This window comes from Schistocerca piceifrons, chromosome 3 (genome assembly GCF_021461385.2).
Source record: "Schistocerca piceifrons isolate TAMUIC-IGC-003096 chromosome 3, iqSchPice1.1, whole genome shotgun sequence".
NCBI lineage: Eukaryota > Metazoa > Arthropoda > Insecta > Orthoptera > Acrididae > Schistocerca > Schistocerca piceifrons.
In genome coordinates, this window is record NC_060140.1 from 661,314,686 (window position 1) to 661,333,132 (window position 18,447).

The window sequence follows — 18,447 nt, forward strand, 5'->3', positions numbered from 1 at the left end:
TATATCCAATCCTGAACTCAACCAGCTCCCTTCCCTGCCCAGTAGAAGTAAACGTGTACCTGGCCCTGATCCGGCCAGTCATGGAATATGCGTGCCCTGTCTGGGGATACGCGGCGAAGCAGCACCTGGACAAACTCCAGAGGCTGCAGAACCGCGCCCTCAGGAGGGCATTGCATTTACCTCTTGGATTCCCCATAGATGACCTGCACGCCGCAGCTGAAATCCCATTCCTGAGAGAGCGTTTCCAGGATCTGGCAAGGACTTTCTATGAAGGTTCTTCCAGATCAGGAAACGCCCTCATCCACTCCCTGGGTCGGTATGAAATGTCCCACGACAAGCACAAGCACCCTATGACGATCTTCGACGATTAAGTCGAAGAGAAAATCCCAATACCCAATCCCTAATCCTGTTCCTTCCCATATAACACCAATCATCTCGCCTACCTTAGGAAAGTACCAGACACAGACATAACAATTATCACATATCACAGACACCAAAAAACTATAGAAAAATCACACACACACACACGTTGACAGGGGAGTAAAAGCCGAAAGGCTACAAACTCCCCTTCACACTTCCCCAAAGAGGGGAAAGTAAAAGATGAGAGCAGCAGCAGCCCAAGGACCATTCTCGGGCAGCACTTGAAGAAGACAGCGAGTTACGCCGTCGAAATATCGTGCGAGAACGGCGCAGACATCCGGCAGAAGTACCGTTTTTTTTTTTTTTTTTTTTTTCAAAATATCATTCCACATCATTCTGGGTATATGAAACTTCCTGGCAGAAACTTCCGGGCAGATTAAAACTGTGTACCGGACCGAGAATCGAACTCGGGACCTTTGCCTTTCGCGGGCAAGTGCTCTACCAACTGAGCTGCCCAACACGACTCACGCCCCGTCCTCGCAGTTTTACTTCCGCCAGTACCTCGTCTCCTACCTTCCAAACTTTACAGAAGGTCTTCTGCGAACCTTGCAGGACTAGCACTCCTGAAAGAAAGGATATTGCGGAGACATGGCTTAGCCACAGCCTGGGGGATGTTTCCAGAATAAAATTTCCCCCTGCAGCGGAGTGTGCGCTGATATGAAACTTCCTGGCAGATTAAAAACTGTGTGCCAGACCGAGACTCGAACTCGGGACCTTTGCCTTTCGCGGGCAAGTGCTCTACCAACTGAGCTACCCAACACGACTCACGCCCCGTCCTCACAGCTTTACTTCCGCCAGTACCTCGTCTCCTACCTTCCAAACTTTACAGAAGCTCTCCTGCGAACCTTGCAGGACTAGCACTCCTGAAAGAAAGGATATTGCGGAGACATGGCTTAGCCACAGCCTGGGGGATGTTTTCAGAATGAAATTTTCACTCTGCAGCGGAGTGTGCGCTGATATGAAACTTCGTATAGTGGCAGCTCTCCCAATCCACATAAGTTCTCATGGTGACGGCCTGACCACTGTGATGAAATCATTAAATATGCATTTTGTTTGTGTATACAGTGATGTTTGGCTTGCGGGGCAATCAACTTTGCGGTCCTCCTGCCCCTGTACAAAGTACCAACTTTTACACAGTCCAGTCGAACCATTGTCACGAATGATGATGATGAAATGATGAGGACAACACAAATACCCAGTCCCCGTTTATGTATACAGTGGTAAACTACAATTGTTGGTTACTACAATCATGTTACCTACAAAAATAGCCAGAATTAATAAAACATTATGCTCTTAACATCATGAACCAATAAACGATTTTAAACAGGAGTTTATGTAGCCAATCTAATTCGATCTTCGTTTCATCAGTGTACATTAGCAGGTACATTTAAAAAAATCATGAACAATAGCCAGTACCTCTAGCGTAACAAAGTGCTAATGTAAGCGGTGAACAGGTATAGGTGCAGATATTCTTATATGTGGTACCTTAATATGTATATGCATCAGAGAGTTGGTTATGTTTCTCTGCATCAAACAATCTTCCCACAAACACGTCATAAACTTTACGACCTAATGTTTTCTGTATATTTGTAACTATACCAGCAGTGGGCTATGCCTATCAGTATGCACTTCAATAGTTGATCTGCTGCCCAGGGGGGAATAAGCATTGATGGCTTGCTCTTGCTACATGTACTTGGTGGTCCTAATTAATCTAAAAGCATGGCACTCCTGATAGGTGTATATTCATGCCACCTAGATACTTAAAGTCAGCTCTCTGTATGTGTGTGTGCATGTGTGTGTGTGTGTGTGTGTGTGTGTGTGTGTGTGTGTGTTTTAACGTATATAATGGTTGGTTTTGGTAATTAGCATTGTGTGTTAATGGAAGTTTTCTTTCTGGGTTCTCATTAGGAGGAAGAAGAAGACCAAGTGATCTAGCAGGCATTTTGTTGAATCTCAGTGGCTTGATGAAGGCATCGAAATCACTATTGGATGTTAAAGCAACTTTTTAGGGCATGCAGTAGCAGCATAAATATTCGTGTACATCTACACACAGAACAAGAATAAAAATTTCAAAAACATGGAGAAATAAGGAAAATATGAAAAAATGTGGATACAAGATATGTAGAAATGTGAATGTTATGGGAAAATTGTAGAAAATATGGAAAAATATGGAAAACTATGGAAAAATGTGTATAAATGGATATTCTGTATTTATACAGAGATACGAGCGAGGCTCAATAAAGAATTATCATAATTTTTTTTGACGGCTTACCTTTACTCATCCTCATAATTTTGATGGTCCTTCTCAAAGTAGCCCTCCATGAATGCGATGCACTTGTCCCAGAGTTTCTGCCAGATTTCAAATACACGCTGGAAACCATTCTTTGAAGGTCCTTCAAAATCGCCCCCAGAGCCTTCACCACTGCTTCTGGTGATTGATAATGCCTCCCACAAAGGCGTTTCTTCTTGTTAAGGAATAGAAAAAAGTCACGTGGGGCTAAATCCTGACTATAGGGAGGGTGAGGGATGCACTTCACGTTGGTTTTTGCAAGATATTCAGCAACATTGGCAATATGTGGCCGCGCATTATCGTGGAGCTGCATCCAGCCTGCTTCACAGAAACGTGGTCTTTTGCGCCTGATATGGACTTGCAGTATTTTCAGGACATCCCAGTAGTATTTTCCAGTTACTGATGTGTGTGCAAAATTAGATGCCATAACTTTCCCAGCAGAAGCTATCACTTTTGCTTTTTTGGGGGTTGACGATAAAGAAGATTTCCACTCTGAGATTTGCTGTTTCCTCTCAGGATCAAAATGATGTAGCCAAGTTTCATCAGCTGTGATTACATTTGAAAAAAACTCCGGATTTTCCTCTAATATCAACTTTAACTGCATGCATACCTGCAAGCGAATGTCCTTTTGTTCGGGAATCAACAGTCTTGGAACCCATCGCGTACAAACACGTGTCATGTGTAATTTTTCTGTCACAAACGTGTGGGTGGCACCCAGTGAAATGTTCAGTATTTCAGAAAGTGATCTTAAGGTAATTCGTCGATCCTCTCTCACAATGACAGCAACAGTGTTGATGTTTTCTTCCGTAGGAGCAGTAACTGGAGCACTGGGTCCACCTTCTTTTGAAATTGACTGTCTCCCCTCTTGAAACTTTCTAAACCGCCTTCGAGCTGTGTGCTGTAGGGAAGAACAGACTCGCCATAGGCCCCCTGTAACATTGTATAGGCCTCAGCTGAAGATTTGTTGAGACGAAAGCAGAATTTCAGAGCTGCATATTGTTCCTCGCGTGTTACCTCCATTGCAGCAGTAGGCGATACTGAACATGTCTGACCTTGCCTGCCTCTCACAGGCGGGAACCAGGAGTCCCAACAATGAAACTACTACGGCGTGTTTGTTGCACATTAGCGCGAGAAATTATGACCATAAAAAATTATGATCATTCTTTATTGAACAGCCCTCGTAGTAACAGAACATTGTGAAATAAGCACTGGATGTAAAGGAAATAAGTGGCACCACACATACAGTTAGAAAAATGAAGCACTATGTGGACAGAGAAATTCGAATTTGTGGTAGGACTTTTAACGAAGCCCATAATAGATATAGGGGAGAGATGATTCTACATTTATTTATTTTAATAACAGAACGATGGGTCATTCTGGAGACATGATGTCAAGACAGAACTACCATATTCCCCTGCACGTGAGCAACATTGTGCCAGCAAAAGACATACCGGAAAAAAATTAGTGGGAAAGTGCCAGAAACCATTTATATGGAGTATAAAGAACCTATTGTTACGTCATATAAAGCAGTGCTGTGCAGCATTAAAATGCATGTTCTGATTGATCAAGTGCCTTCACTATTGTATCATCTTCATGGGCCTAATGCAAGACTTACCATGGATTTTTTACAAGATGATGCAGTGTGTTTAATTAATATCGAACCATAATTTCTGTGTGCGAAAGGGAGACTACCAGGTAAGCAGCTGTGTTATTCACAACCCATATTATACCTATAAACAAGGATGAGGTTGTTGGCATTAAAAGTATTATACTTAAGCTGCAACATTTTTATTAGCAAATTACCTAACATTATTTAAAATATTTTCCCTGCTGTAAGATTTTATTGTGGCGTAAACTGGTAGGAATCCATTTTTTCGCTAAACTTCTGGTTCTGAACATAAGAATATAGTAAGAAAATAGGTTGCTGACATTCATTAAGTCCTCTTACCTCGAGTCGTTATATTACGGACGGTAGATTAGTGGAGTGTGACATGTAAGATACTCTTTACTTGGATTAAGAATACTGTAGTATTCTGTCTAACTATATGTGAGCTGTGAGTCTTACGTATTAGGAATCGTAAAATATTTGGATTCAACATGTTGTGGAATGATTCCATAAAAGGAAAAGCGATACACATGAATCACATATCGGCACTACTGCTGATAAAATCAAGAGAAGGTCTTATACAGAGGAGGAGAGTGCTATGTGCGCACCATGGGTAGCAAACTTTTGTCTACATGACTTAGATTGGCAACTAATACTACTGCTCAGCATTTGCCTAATTTTAAGTAATTTATCACAATGTTAAGTATTTTTTCGTATACTCTCCACAGCAGTAACAGTAGTTGGAAATTTACTAGTTTCAACACATATGCAATTGCCTGATTTCGACATAACCTGACTGACTGTGGAGGAGAGGTGGCAGAAGATGCAGACAGCATGAATACTATCCATGCGACAACGTCATGTCCGGAAGGCTGGGGCGCTGCCGCTGAATCGACAGAGCCACCCGGTAGCATTAGCGGAAGCCTGCGAGTGCCGGTGCCTGTCGCCGTCCAGTCGCTCTATGTTTAACATTTACCGTCATGCATCGTTATATTTTTAAATAAAAAACACTTGCTACAAAGTGGAACTGGTTGTCATTAAAAATGAGTCTTCTACTGGAATATTGTAACAGCTTCAAGTAGGGGATACAGGTGTTATCCAAAAGCGCCATATTATTATTCAAAAGCTGGAGAAACATATGTTAGGCTCCGTCTACACCAGTTATTGCCTGTGGCTATGTTGCGTTTGACAGATAGGGATCTAATACAAATTATTATCTGACTGTCTACAGTTTTAATTATTTAATGTGTAAATCGATTACACAAACTCATTCAGCCAGTGTACACACATAAAATACGCTGAGGTGTGTAACACGACAGCCTATTGTAAAGGGAAGAGACACTTTATTCACTTACAAACACGGGACCGCATACGCACAGTGCGACATTTCGTTTATATTTTAAGTTATCTCGTTGTGATCTTCAGTTTGGAGTTGTCTGCAAACCTCCGAGTCGTTAAATATTCTTCATATGTGTAGAATAACTTATTTTCTACTATAAAGCAGGACTTTGCAACTCCGACCTTTCAAGGCCTTTATTGCGCCTTTAAATACAATATATATCAGATGATAAGTATCTTGTTACAGGAGACAGCGAATAATAGATGTTTTTCCAATGCAAACGTATATACGTTATTGATATAAACTTCTGGTCATTGGTAATTCTTGTTAGCTGGCTAACGCAGAAGACTTTTTGCCGCCTTTGACTACCTTACACGTTAAGACTCCAAGTACGTCTTCAGCTCGCTTGGAATGGCATGGAGACCATGCGGAATACCTCATCCAAATAATAAAATACATAAAACAGAACTCGTCCCCTAATAAATCTTCTTACACAATAATTAAAACGTTATACTCTGAACGATTATGATGAATAGCAAAAATGCATATAAATCTACTAATAAAACTTGTTCATTTACATTCAAAATTAATACCAAATTTCACTTCCACTCAACGAAATTATTTATTTCTAAACTTCAGCTACAAAATATTTGGAAAATATCGTACCCTAACAACAGACGGCGCCTAAGATTTGGTCATATTCGTGTTGACAGCTAAAATTAGCTAGACAGGAGGACGTGTAAGGCCAGTTTCACACTATACTCCACATATAGGGTTGTCCCTGTACTTCCAACGGCCGCTAAGGGAAAACCCGTCCGTTGGGCAGCACAATGGCTGCTCGTTTCTCATGGCCGCTTTTCGCGTCCAGTGCAAAATTAAAGCTTACCCCAAAATTAATAAATATTGAACCATATTTGTCATTGAAGAGCCGGTAGGGTCATTTGAAGCGGAAAAGATTGGACGATTACGTATGTGAAGATGCACCTTGGAGACCCGCATTAGTTTTTAAGTTACTGTAAGTCAAATGCTATAAATATTTCCTGAACTGTAAAAAGTTAATGTCTAGGCAACGCATTATACGATTGCAACAAACAAGGTGTCTACGGTTACATCTCGTAGAACTGTATCGGACTGTGGTAGTAGATTTTCTGAAATTATTCACTTATTTATATGGGAGACCGAAAAGTTGATTTTGGACAATTAAAAACAGCTGTTCTTCCTAAATAAATAGAGAAACACTAAACGTAGCGGCTGTGCTGTAAACGTAAGATATATAGGAAGTTATTTAATGTACAATTTAAATTGTTTGTTAATATTTATACTTATAAATCCGAAAATGGAGGAAAATCATAGAAATGTTTTATAAATAAACTATGGCAGATCAAAGAAAACTGATCACAGCATAATATTTCTTGGAAAATTTCCGTGTATCTGATGTATCATATGTGTATAAAAAGTTGAAATTAAGAATTTCAGCAATTTTCTTGTTCAGTAACTTAACTAACTTCAGTGATGCCTAAACAATGTTTCGTGGGTGAACGGCGGCATTTTGGAAGCAGTGTATTTTCGGACGCCGTTGGAGGTGGTCAGGCTGTGTTAGTCTGTGTTTCGAAAAAGTTTTATCTGATGAGCGGTGAAATAGCCAGTAGTTCGCGTGTGTGAATTACTCAGAGCTCCCATTTTCGGACACAGAAATTTTTCGGCATCTGATGGACTTGTTATTTTCGCGTCTGCGTGTGATACTAGCCACACTTAGAAGGTTTCAGTGTGTAACCATTGTGGAATTTATAGTTTGAGATACTGTGGAACTTTAACGTTTTTCTAAAGATAAATCACACAATTAATCGTGATTTATTCAACCACCTCTAAGATCTTAAGAAACTCGATCAGAAACTTCTTGGCAGATTAAAACTGTGTGCCGGACAGAGTCACGAACTCGGGACCTTTGTCATTCGCGGGCAAGTGCTCTACCATCTGAGCTACCCAAGCACGACTCACGCACAAAGTGAAAATCTCATTCTGGAAACATTCCCCAGGCTGTGGCTAAGCCATGTCTCCGCAATATCCTTTCTCTCAGGAGTGCTAGTTCTGCAAGATTCGTAGGAGAGCTTCTGTAAAGTTTGGAAGGTAGGAGGGGAGGTACTGGCGGAAGTAAAGCTGTGAGGACGGGGTGTGAGTCGTGCTTGGGTAGCTCAGTTGGTAGAGCACTTGCCCGCGAAAGGCAAAGGTTCCGAGTTCGAGTCTCAGTCCGGCACACAGTTTTAATCTGTCAGGAAGTTTCATATCAGCGCACACTCCGCTGCAGAGTGAAAATCTCGTTCTGGAAACTCAATCAGGTTCTGAAATTAATTTATTGTGAACTGTGACTTTCGATTTTTGTGTGTTCGTATTGGAAATGAACTCGAATTTGTGAAACATATAAAAAATACGTGAGTGCATACGTAATTTTTGCGTTGCAAATCCTGCATGCATTTATATGAAATACTTATGTGGAACATAACTACACTGTGACGAATGAATGTTGGCGCCACGTAGTCGAAACGTAGACAAACTTGTAAGTCTAACCACTTTTGCGGGGACCCATTGAAGCGCTTGTGCTGCGTAATGTATAGGTAAATCTTTTCGTGCAGTAGCACTTGGGGGCTCCGAACTGCTACAGAACTTGTGAACAGTTTAGAACTTTGATTTTCGGTGAGTTGATGAGAGAGATTGTATTTTATTTCGTCATCTACACCACATACTCATTCCCATACAACCCGTATTGTCGTTGGTGGCAAAAGTCATTGGATAATGATATGCAGATATAAATAAGGCGTTAGTATCAGTTCGTAAGGTATAAAACAAAAACAGCAGTGCTTTGGCGAAGCTGTCATTTATCCTCAGGTGACTCGTGTGAAAAGGTTTCCAGCACGGTTATGGCCACATGGCGGGAATTAAAAGACTTTGAACACAGAATGGTAGTTGGAGCTAGGCACATGGGTCATTCCATTTCGGAAATTGTTAGGAAATTCAATATTCCAAAATCCACAGTGTCAAGAGTGTGCCGAGAATACCAAACTTCTGCCATTACCTCTCACCACAGACAACGCAGTGGCCAACGGCCTTCATTTAACAACTGAGAGCAGTGGCGTTTTTGTACAGTTGTCAGTGCTAACAGACAGGCAACACTGCTTGAAATGACCGCATAAATCAGTGTAGGACGTACAACGAACGTTTCCGTTAGGACAGTGCATCGAAATTTGGCGTTCGTGGACTATGGCAGCAGACAAGTGATGCGAGTGCCTTTGCTTAACGTAACACCTCCTGCAGCGCCTCTCCTGGGCTCGTGACAGTATCAGTTGGACCCTAGACGACTGTAAAATTGTAGTTCCGTCAGATAATTCTCGATTTCAGTTGGTAAGAGCTGAAAGCTAGGGTTTGAGTGTGAAACAGACCCCACGAAGCCGTGGGCCCATGTTGTCAACAAGGCAGTTTGCTGCTGGTGATGGCTCCGTAATGGTGAGAGCTGTGTTTACGTGGAGTGGACTGGATCCTCTGAGCCAACTGAATCGATCATTGACTGGAAATGGTTACCTTCGGCTACTTTGACACCATTTCCAGCCATTGATGGACTTCATGTTCCCAAACAACGACGGAACTTTTATGAATGACAACGCGCCATGTCACCAGGCCACAATTGTTCCCGATCGAAATGAAGAACATTCTCGATAATTTGAACGAATCATTTGCCCACTCAGGTCGCCTGACAAGAATCTCATCGAAAATTAATGGGACATAATCGAGAGTTCAGTTCGTGCACAAAATCCTGCACTGGCAACGCTATCGCAATTATGGATGGCAATAAAGGCACCATGGTTCAATATTACTGCAGGGGACTTTCAACGACTTATTGAGTCTATGCCACGTCCAGTTTCTGCACTGCACCGAGTAAAAGGATGCCCAGCACAATGTTAGGAGGCACCCTATGACCTTTGTCACCTCATTGTAATGTGTTCTGGGGCATTTACTATAAAGGAGGCGTAAGTGTTGGTCTGATAAGGACGGGGGTTGTAAATTGGCTGGGTGCTTCTGGAAAGAAACCTATCTGGTAATGGTACAGATGGGTAGGATAGACGATATTAGTAAATTATACATATTCTAAAAGTGTTTCGCAACCTTTCGTCTGCTCTTCCACATGGGCTAGACATTGTTATATAGGCGGTTGTATCACTTCTTGCAACATTTTGTTGATCTTGTTGCACTATGTTGTGTGTGTGTGTGTGTGTGTGTGTGTGTGTGTGTGTGTGTTTGTGCCAAAGTCTAAATTGCTTATATTTTCTCTAAAAGTGCGTCTTAGTTGCACTTAAAACAATATCGAGGGCATCCATGCATCATGGTGACCCTTCATTTTGGGGTAACTTAGTTTGCATTACCACGATTATTACTTATGTTTTTCTATACAGTTATCGGTGTTGGATGTGCTGTTCACTTAAGAGTGACATCTCGGATTTCAAAGACATCAGGGCTGTTACTTTAGTAAATAAATGGCTCTGAGTACTATGGCACTTAACATCCGAGGTCATCAGTCCCCTAGAACTTAGAACTACTTAAACCTAACTAACCTAAGGCCGTCACACACTTTCATGCCCGAGGCAGGATTCCAACCTGCGACCGTAGCAGTCGTGCTGTTACGGACTGAAGCACCTAGAACCGCTCGGCCACAGAGGCCCGCTTTAGTAAATATACGCCACTAAATTTCCTTCTGAGTTTACGCTTTGGTGTGCAGAGCAAAACTGTAAACTCCATCTGAACAGGCCTCGAAAGGCCCAGTGGTACGGACTGACCGCCTTATCGGCAGCTGAGACGTATTACTGGATGGAGATATGGAGGGGGATGTGGTCAGCACACCACTCTCCCAGCCATCGTCAGTTTTCATGACCAGAGCCGCTACTTCTCACTCAGGTAGCTCCTCAATTGGCCTCACTAAGGCTGAAAGCACCCCACTTACCAACAGCACTTGGCAGTTACGAATAGTCACCCATCCAAGCGCCAGCCAAGCCCAACAGTGCTTAGCTTCAGTGATCTGATGGGAACTGGAGTCACTACTGCAGCAAAGTCGTTCGCAGAGTAACAATGTGCTTACAAACAAAATACGTGCAAGCTGCTTGTCATTACTGGTGGATCCACTCCTGCTCCCTACCCCACCTACCCCTGGCCTAATGGTATCTGTAATGCAGTACACACAATGTAGTGTAACTGGGCTACAGGTTTACAACTGGATTGTAAGCACAGTCACATTTAGAAGGTATCACTAGAAGTGCTGCCATTTTGGGTCTTTAGATTAGTGTGAGAGATCACAGTTTTTTCTGCTCAGGGAATTCTCTTCTGCCATACGCTTTTTTTATTTTTTAGCTATAAACTAGGATGAGGAGATTGTTAACAAAGATGACACAGGTATTTTATAGTGCTCTCAAATATGTATGCATGGTCATGGAGGATGATTCTAGACAAAGATACTATGGCTCATTTCACAAAGTAAAATACTGCAGTGCACCTAGAAATTGCTCTATGTGTGTAGTAGGCACTACCACCAGCTCATATGCGCATTAGAAATAGTGGAAGAGAACTGTGTATTGGATGCATCATGATGTTTTATATGTTACAAGTATTGTACATACGCAAGATATTGACAGTTAGGCAGTGTTTCCAATTAGTGTGGATTATTTTGGTGCTGATGGTGTAAGTTTGGTTAAGGAGTTGTTAGTTGCAAATTTATCCATGGTAGACAGCCCAAGTATGGAGCATAGCTAGGAGAAGCATAGCTAGAAACAAAGTGTCTGTACAGTGGCAATATATTACTGTGTCCCATATACAGGGTTATTACAAATGATTGAAGCGATTTCACAGCTCTACAATAACTTTATTATTTGAGATATTTTCACAATGCTTTGCACACACATACAAAAACTCAAAAAGTTTTTTTAGGCATTCACAAATGTTCGATATGTGCCCCTTTAGTGATTCAGCAGACATCAAGCCGATAATCAAGTTCCTCCCACACTCGGCGCAGCATGTCCCCATCAATGAGTTCGAAAGCATCGTTGATGCGAGCTCGCAGTTCTGGCACTTTTCTTGGTAGAGGAGGTTTAAACACTGAATCTTTCACATAACCCCACAGAAAGAAATCGCATGGGGTTAAGTCGGGAGAGCGTGGAGCCCATGACACGAATTGTTGATCATGATCTCCACCACGACCGATCCATCGGTTTTCCAACCTCCTGTTTAAGAAATGCTTTTGCTTTAGCCTTTTCCGTAAGATTTTTCAAACCGTCGGCTGTGGTACGTTTAGCTCCCTGCTTGCTTTATTCGTCGACTTCCGTGGCTACGCGTGAAACTTGCCCACACGCGTTCAACCGTTTCTTCGCTCACTGCAGGCCGACCCGTTGATTTCCCCTTACAGAGGCATCCAGAAGCTTTAAACTGCGCATACCATCGCCGAATGGAGTTAGCAGTTGGTGGATCTTTGTTGAACTTCGTCCTGAAGTGTCGTTGCACTGTTATGACTGACTGATGTGAGTGCATTTCAAGCACGACATACGCTTTCTCAGCTCCTGTCGCCATTTTGTCTCACTGCGCTCTCGAGCGCTCTGGCGGCAGAAACCTGAAGTGCGGCTTCAGCCGAACAAAACTTTATGAGTTTTTCTACGTATCTGTAGTGTGTCGTGACCATATGTCAATGAATGGAGCTACAGTGAATTTATGAAATCGCTTCAATCATTTGTAATAGCCCTGTATATGTTGCGAATGGAAAACCTAGGACTTTAGACCTAATTCATGGGTTTACTTACGATCACTCTTTACGTACGTCGCCGAGTGGTCAACTACGCCGAAATCGATTCAATAGTCAGTGAACTTATTGCATCAGACCCTTGCTTGAACCAAGACTGCGAAATAAGTTCATTTGCAGTGATGCATTGTAAGCTAAGGCTAGCATCAGCTCCTCCTTCCCAGGACTTTTTGCCGCTATTATGGACAATTGTCATAAAAAAGAGCATTTGAGGTGGCAGACATTTTGATCATATTGCTCACAGCCATCAGAACACTTTGCCTGTTAGTTGATAATTTCATGTATGGATTACAATCATTGAAAACCCATTGTTGTTACATTTGAGGTTTGCAGTATTACTCCATGTCTGTAGCAGGCCCTACCACCTGTTCATATGCGTGTTAGAAATAGTTGCACAAACACACACTAAGCAGGGGTGCACGGAAAGCGAACTACTCGCTGTTGAGAGGAATGTCGTTACACGTATTGTCAAATGCATTGCGGTTGACGGACATCATTTTGAGCATATATATATATATATATATATATATATATATATATATATATATATATATATATATATATATATATATATATATATATAGGGTGGTCCATTGATCGTGACCGGGCCAAATATCTCACGAAATAAGCGTCAAACGAAAAAACTATAAAGAACGAAACTTGTCTAGCTTGAAGGGAGAAACCAGATGGCGCTATGGTTGGCCCGCTAGATAGCGCTGCCATAGGGCAAACGGATATCAAACGCGTTTTTTTAAATAGGAACCCCCATTTTTCTATTACATGTTCGTGTAGTACGTAAGGAAATACGAATGTTTTAGTTGGACCACTTTTTTCGCATTGTGATAGATGGCGCTGTAATTGTCACAAACATATCGCTCACAATTTTAGGTGAACAGTTGGTAACAGGTAGGTTTTTTAAATTAACATACAGAACGTAGGTACGTTTCAACATTTTTTTCGGTTGTTCCAATGTGATACTTGTAGCTTTGTGAACTTATCATTTCTGAGAACGCATGCTGTTAAACTGTGATTACCTGTAAATGCCACATTAATGCAATAAAGGCTCAAAATGATGTCCGTCAACCTCAATGCATTTGGCAATACGTGTAACGACATTCCTCTCAACAGCGAGTAGTTCGCCTTCCGTAATGTTCGCACATGCATTGACAGTGCGCTGACGCATGTTGTCAGGCGTTGTCGGTGGATCACGATTGCAAATATCCTTCAACATTCCCCACAGAAAGAAATCCAGGGACGTCAGATCCGGTGAATGTGCGGGCCATGGTATGGTGCTTCGACGAACAATCCACCTTTCATGAAATATGTTATTCAATACCGCTTCAACCGCACGCAAGCTATGTGCCGGACATCCATCATGCTGGAAGTACATCGCCATTCTGTCATGCAGTGACACATCTTGTAGTAACATCCGTAGAACATTACGTAGGAAATCAACGTACATTGCACCATTTAGATTGCCATCGATAAAATGGGGGCCAATTATCCTTCCTCCCATATTGCCGCACCATACATTAACCCGCCAAGGTCGCTGATGTTCCACTTGTCGCAGCCATCGTGGATTTTCCGTTGCCCAATAGTGCATATTATGCCGGTATACGTTACCGCTGTTGGTGAACGACGCTTCGTCGCTAAATAGAACGCGCGCAAAAAATCTGTCATCGTCCCGTAATTTCTCTTGTGCCCAGTGGCAGAACTGTACACGACGTCCAAAAGTCGTCGCCATGCAATTCATGGTGCATAGAAATATGCTACGGGTGCAATCGATGTTGATGTAGCATTCTCAACACCGACGTTTTTGAGATTCCCAATACTCGCGCAATTTGTCTGCTACTGATTTGCGGATTAGCCGCGACAGCAGCTAAAACACCTAGTTGGGCATCATTTGTTGCAGGTCGTGGTTGACGTTTCACATGTGGCTGAACACTTCCTGTTTCCTTAAATAACGGAACTATCCGGCAAACGGTCCGGACACTTGGATGATGTCATCCAGGATACCGAGCAGCATACATAGCACACGCCCGTTGGGCATTTTAATCACAATAGCCATACATCAACACCTTTTCCGCAATTGGTAAACGGTCCATTTCAACACGGGTAATGTATCACGAAGCAAATACCGTCCGCACTGGTGGAATGTTGCGTGATACCGCGTACTTATACGTTTGTGACTATTACAGCGCCATCTATCACAAAGCGAGAAAAGTGGTCCAATTAAAACATTCATATTTCTTTACGTACTAGACGAATATGTAGTAAAAATGGGGGTTCCTCTAAAAAAAACGCAGTTGATATCCGTTTGCCCTATGGCAGTGCCATCTAGCGGGCCAACCTTAGCTCCATCTAGTTTCCCCCTTCAAGCTAGACAAGTTTCGTTCTTTGTAGTTTTTTCGTTTGACGCTTATTTCGTGAGATATTTGGCCCGGTCACTATCAACGGCCCACCCTGTGTATCCCGCCAGCGTACGGCAGTGACGCGTGAAAAAATTGCGTGCGTTAATTCCAGTACGAGTGGCAGCTTAATAGTTTTGTTATTTCTTGGGCCATATCCCACAGCTTGGTTTCAGATCAGTTCTGATGGGTTCATATTGTAATGGTACAGTAGCAAATGTGAAAATGCAGCATTTGTATTACGTACTCGATGCTGTGAAAATGATTGTTTTTCATGTTTCTACGATACTTATTTACCTCTGTGGTATAAAACGATGGACATAGTCCAGACAAAGAGGATTGGGTTTTTCATTTTCGCCTTAAAAATTATATTGTTATGTTTTCTTAATTTAAGCAACTTTTATTAACAGTCTTTAATAAAACATCGATAATTAAGAATTTGTATTTGAAATGGAAACAGGAATTTGACGTCCAATGTGTAATTAGAAACAAGAAGACTTTCATTATTCATAAGAAATGATGAATTTTATAGTTATGAGATGTAGGTAACTCAAACTGAACGAGAAAAAAAATTGATACCGTTTGATTCACATGTCAATACGATACTGACTGCGCTCCACGGCCAAAGCAGCTTAGTTAATTACTGCATTGTATACAACTCTGGGGAAACTTCAAACCCGATTATTTCCGTAAATTTATAAAAAAACACTAACGACATTCTAGTTCTCGGCACTTTTTAGTCATGTTCAAATGGCTCTGAGCACTATGGAACTTAACATCTGAGTTCATCAATCCCCTAGAACTTAGAACTACTTAAACCTAACTAAACTAAGGACATCACACACATCCATGCCCGAGGCAGGATTCGAACCTGCGACCGTAGCGGTCGTGCGGTTCCAGACTGAAGCGCCTACAACCGCTCGGCCACACCGGCTGTTTTAGCCATGTTCCAGGCGCGTGTTTCACTACGGAACAGAAAGCAGCTTCAACCATTGTCATACTGCGCATTAACAGCGCGACAATCAGAGCATAACGCTACAGAGGCTGTGATTGTACAAGACTTTTGAAATAAAAACTACATAGCTAAAGGGTGATTAACCAAAGTGATGGCGGTTAATACATTTGAATATCTTAAGTTGCATTTAAAGTAACTTAGTAATAAGATATCTAATACATAAGTTGGACCTACTTCCAAGAGCTTAACAACACCAGTGTACGTGTGCTACGGCCTTTGACCAATCATCGCATTTGTGTTTGTTTACATCAGGTTTATTCTTATGATGAACGGATTGTAGTCATTGGATATCACCTGAATAATAAATCTATCAGGGACATTTCAGCTCTTCTACAGCTGCCGATGTCGACCGTTGGCAATGTCATTGTGAACTGGAAACGCGAAGGAACAGCACAGCTGAACCAAAACCAGGCAGACCTAGTGTATTGACAGAAGGGACCGTTGAGAAAGTGCTACCAGCAGTTCAGCTGGCATAGTCACTGTGTGCAGAGTTAAAAAGAATGGGGTACGATGGTCGAACAGCACCTCACAAGGCATACATTTACGCCCTCATTGCTAAGTGACACTTTAGGTGGTGCAAAGGGTGACGCTACTGGACAGTGGATGACTGGAAACGAATGATATTTCACGCTGTACCGTCTAGCAATACGATGGAAAAGTTTGGGTTTGTGGAATGCCTGGAGAACGATACCTGCCTTTATGTGTAGTGCCAACAGCGTGGTGGTGTTTCCGTATCGAAGTGTTTTTCGTGGTTAGGGTGTGGGGTCCCTTATTTCGCTTAAGCAAGCGCCAAATGCGGAAGTATACCAACACAGTTTACAACACTGTGTACTACATACAATAGAGAAACAATTCAGACACAACGATTGTATCAGCATGACAACGTACCTGTCATAAAGCAGCATCTGTGAGAATGTTTTGTGGACAACAATGTTCCCGAAATGAAACGGTTTGCTCGACTTCAACCCAATGTAACACCTTTGGGATTAGTTAGAACGTCGGTAGATTTCACTCTAGACCCCTGACTCCAACATCAGTACCATCTCTGCTTTCGGCTCTTGAGGAAGAATGGGCCGCCATTCTTCCACACTCGTTGAGAAACCTCGCTGAAACTGTCTCCAACAGAGTTCAAGCCGCCATGAAAGCGAAGGGGACACACGCCCCATATTAATCTCCACTAATAGGTGTCCGGATACTTCCAAGACGTAAGACAAATCGTGGTAATAATTCTTTCCTTCTAGCTTTTTTTCTCATTAACGGCAATATCTTCCACGATACTATGTACAGAACGTCATACTATTTTAATATTAACTATTGTTTCCCTTAATAGCATTTGTTGAGTACCCTGTCACAGACGATTCTCGTTCGATGATGAAAAGTTTGACTCCGTCTCAATAATATTTACGATTAAAATATTTCATGAACCCATTTCTTTTCAGTTCGATAATTTTTCAAATAATTGTACGTCGAAGGAGCAAATTATTAAATCAATTTTAAATAAAAACCCCCAATTCTATAATATTTCCTTTGCAGCAAATATTCTTCCGCAGTTTATAAAATGCGTTATACTTCGCTTGACTGTTCTCTGAGTACCATACAAATCGCAGCAGTATTAATAGAGCAATCGGTCATCTGCCAGATATCGAAGTTGATCATTGATTTACATCACCTGAATTACAAAACTGATTACAATGGATCTTTTACGTCAACTGTTTAATTGTTGCAATAATGCGTAACGAGGCTCTTCACAATCCGAGTCCCTTCGTCTCGCGGTCGTTGGCTATTGGCTAGAACTTCGCGGTGGTCGGTATTGCAGAACTCCACGTTATTATGATCTCGTAAGCTTCCCCTGGAAAAAAATACGGACAAAATTGTATGAATATACTGCCAAGAAGAGCGCAATTGTACTGCGCGCTGTAATTTTTAAAGCCAACGGCAGACTGTGTCGACTCAGATAGTACGCGAACCTCTCCCCACAATCAGTTTGCTCTCTTGGTATCCATTACGAACAACACATTTCCGTTCCACTCCCTCCCACCAAACAGCTCCGTTACTGGAAGTACGTGCCCGAGAGATTATCTGGAATGGAACCTGAATCAGAGGCGTCAAGTTTTCTTCGTTGGGGTTGGGTTGGGTTGTTTGGGGAGACAGACCATGCAGCGAGGTCATCGGTCTCATCGGATTAGGGAAGGATGGGAAAGGAAGTCGGCTGTGCCCTTTCAAAGGAACCATTCCGGCATTTGCCGAGAGTGATTGAGGGAAATCACGGAAAACCTAAATCAGGACGGCCGGACGCGAAGATGAACCGTCGTCCTCCCGAATGCGCCACCTCGCACGGTTTCTTCGTTGATTATCGTTGTGTAAGAGTGTAGATGCGCTCAGTTTCCAATGCATCTTCAGCATGCAATCGCCGTTAGCTACCCTATGCGGATGCTGTGATTTGTTGCGCTTCGTAATAAAATTTCAGCGTATATCTAAGTAAATTTATTTTTGAGAATTTTTGGAAGTTCTTGTGTTGTGCGTAATTTATTTCGTAGTAAATC

General features: G+C 42.1%; 1 protein-coding gene and 1 non-coding gene across 2 annotated transcripts in view; one reads left to right on the forward strand and one right to left on the reverse strand.

The window, feature by feature from the left end:
• LOC124788950 overlaps positions 1-18,447 on the forward strand; it is a 462,645-nt gene that overhangs the window by 252,850 nt on the left and 191,348 nt on the right. The gene's annotated exons all lie outside the window — the stretch shown is intronic.
• Trnas-cga lies at positions 1,107-1,180 on the reverse strand. Its single transcript has one exon. It is a non-coding gene; the product is annotated as a tRNA-Ser (tRNA).